This window comes from Chaetura pelagica, unplaced genomic scaffold, assembly GCF_000747805.2.
Source record: "Chaetura pelagica isolate M959 unplaced genomic scaffold, ChaPel_1.0 scaffold69, whole genome shotgun sequence".
In the NCBI taxonomy this organism is placed as follows: domain Eukaryota; kingdom Metazoa; phylum Chordata; class Aves; order Apodiformes; family Apodidae; genus Chaetura; species Chaetura pelagica.
In genome coordinates, this window is record NW_009970724.1 from 1734840 (window position 1) to 1737937 (window position 3098).

Sequence of the window (3098 nt, forward strand, 5' to 3'; positions counted from 1 at the left end):
GAAAGAGTGCAAGCCAAGTCTGGAATGCTTCATGGGTGTTCTTATTAAGGTCATCATCATCAGCTGGGAACCTGTATCTGGGGAGTACCAGGTGGGGACCCACACTGGGATCTGTGAGTGTTAATATATGTGTGTGCTTTCTTATGAAAATAGCTAAACCACCAACATAAAAAGTTATTTTTAAAAATGGTGTTAAATGTCTAAGAATTAATTAATTTAATCTGTAAGGTGTTTATGGGTCAGTGTCATATTGTGCTGAGTTCACTTGGATTCTTACAACCTTGCTTCAGCTTTTCATTTCCTCAGAATGCTGGATAAAGACAACTGTTATTATCACACTGGTAAAGCATGTGCTTGACACATGCAATGCTAAACTGACATCCACAACTCATTAGCAGTGTTACTTCGTTTTCACTGTGACGTTGGTTTCCCCAAGTCAGAAGCCTAAATAAACTGCATACAGCCTGGGAGCAGTCGGCACCAGTTCTTCCCTGCAGAGTGGTCTTTGTAGAATGGCAGCTCCTTGCCTCTTTTTGGTGTGATTAGTGAGACATGAGGTATGAGGACCAAAGCAAAAGCACCAGTGCTAGTGGAGATGAGAAATCTGCCATGCTCCAGACGGGAGTGTGGTATGTGAGCTTTTAAGTCAAAATTTGGGTCTCTGCTGGGGCAGTGTCCATAGCTGGTATGTATTCCCAATTCCTGTGTTACTGGTTTAAATTAAGAGTGACGCTTATTCTTCTTTACATATCTTGTTTAAACTTTTATTAGAGACTAGCACAAGGACAGCTGCAGGGATGTGCTAAACTTCTATTTCTCATCTGTTCTCTTTTCTCAGTTCTTTACTCCTATATTGCTGTTCTGAGAGTCCAATTTTTGTGATGGTTGTGAGGAACAGACTTACCTTTGCTCAAAGCTCATCTTTCCATCACTTTCACAGTGGGATAATAAGGTTCCCAGATAACATGCTAACTTGGTGTCTGAATGGAGAAGACAAACTTCTGAATGTTCTCTTTTTGCTTCAGAGCTCTACAGTGGGCAAATGGGGTAAAGAAGAGTTCCATTTCTGGTGAGCGGGCTCAGCAGGACATGCATTTCTGGAGCAGAGATACTCAGTTTTCCATTTGCAGTGGTCTCTTGCATGGTTTGTGCCTCTCTAGTCAACTGGAAAAGACAACTTCATTCCTGGCCACAGGGTTGCAGCAAGTGGTTCATTTTTTCCCTCTTTGTTTTAAATTTTGTTATTTTTAAACCATTAACTTCAGAATTCAATCCCAAAGCATCTCCAGGGCAAAGCAGAAAATACGTTTTGTGTTTCCAACCACATGGATGGTGGGAGTCTGGCTGCAGCTGCTCAGTGAGTAGCACATCAAACTGCTCGGTCGCCGATTGGGTGGTGCAGCGTGTAACGTCACATCTGATTAGTGTGGTGCCAGTGAATGAGGCTTGAGTGAGGACTCCCTGCCAGCTCTGACTTGTCTCATTTCCCACTGCTTTTATCCATCACCACAAATGCTGAGTCTCCCTCCTGAACTAATTAAGTTTGCGTGTGTTTAGACACATTGCCAAATAGGGTTTAGCAAAGCAGAACTGAGCATCTCTTTTTAAAGAGGGAAGGGAGAGAGCTGAAACAAGGCCACTCAGATAGGCAGGTAGAGCCTGAGAGATGTGGAACATCTAGGAAGTATTCCAGGGGTTCACCCTGTGCAAGACCTCTACAAGACTTGTGCACCTCTACAAGACTTGTGGTGTAGCTGGTGCCCTTCTGCTACCATGTTGAGACCACATGCTGGGCACAGGAGGCACTAGGGCAGAAGTCCACATTTGGAGGAGTGTGTTGGTAGAAGTGCTGCATGGTAGAAGCCCCACTGGGTTCCAGAGGAATTTGGGACAATGAGGTGAGTGCAGTGCAGGGCTTCCTGGCTTAGTGGCAACTTGGGGCAGGTTCATTCCTAACCCTTTTTCTCATCTTCCTTAGTAATGATAACTGCTTGCACAGTGTGTGATTTCCTATCCTCCATTGTCCTTAGCTTGGCTCTTGGTGGGAAACCATGCAGCCTTGTTTATGGCTTCTCCAGTAGTGACCTAGGCATTTAGTTTGGCTTCTATCTGCATGTGCTATTGAAGAACTGAGGCATGGTATCTTCTGGACAGGCCTGCCTACGGTGAGCGCTCCCAGTAGATGCCACTGGTAGGTGCCAAGGCACTGGGAGGTGCAGTGGGGTGAGCAAGCTGGATGGAGGCTGAGGGAGTGGCTAGAACAAAGAGGAAAAATCTACAAGCCTGTAAGTTGTGGATGTGGGGACAAGGTGGTGAAATAGCCCTATCAAAGCCAGAAGATGCAATATGTGTAGCACTCTTAGCTCTGCTGATGGTGTCTAGTGGTATCTGAGTCTGCAGGATTCAGGATGGAAGCTCAGCTGCTGCAGGATCTGTGAAGCCTCAACTTGACTCAGGAATCTTCAAGGAATGAGGCCCTATGTGTCTACAGACTTAATTTCTCTTGAACATGGAGCTTTCTTGGGAGATGACAAAGCTGTTTGTTTGGCTTCCCTCTGACAACAGGGAGCATTAGTCACAAGGTCCTGAGTGCCCAGAAGAGGACACCAAGCATCTGGGGAGGGCTCATGGAGGTTCAGCATGAGTCAAGGTCCTCAGCCATGCCACTGAAGACCTTGTCATGGATGTGGTGCACCTTCAGAAAGAGAGTCCTCTGTTGGAGGGATTTGGTCACTGCTGGAGAGAGCCCATTGTACCAGAGGGCTCAGAAATAGAGCACTGATCCTCTCTCTGCTGCTGCACTTGGATCAACTGGCTTTCAGTGCTCAGTGTGTGTGAACCAAGCTGGAGGCAGGGAGACAGCAGCTCTCCTGCCACCCCTCCCCTTCCTTCTTGTTAAGATGCAATTTCTTTAATGAGGAAAACCTCTTGAGTAGGAACATCACCTTTCTGAAGGCTTGTCCTGACAAGGCAGTTCAAGCCGACAGAGTCGCATATCAACTTCAGCAAATATCAGTCACTCATTACAGAGACTCTTCTCCCCCCACTCTCCAGCAACACCCCTCGTTCCCAGACAAGGGAATGAATCACATTCCTGC

General features: G+C 46.4%; 1 protein-coding gene across 1 annotated transcript in view; it reads left to right on the plus strand.

Annotated features, from left to right (window-relative positions):
• The window catches only part of ERI3 (ERI1 exoribonuclease family member 3), a 127319-nt gene that overhangs the window by 23833 nt on the left and 100388 nt on the right, over positions 1-3098 (plus strand). The window lies entirely within an intron of this gene.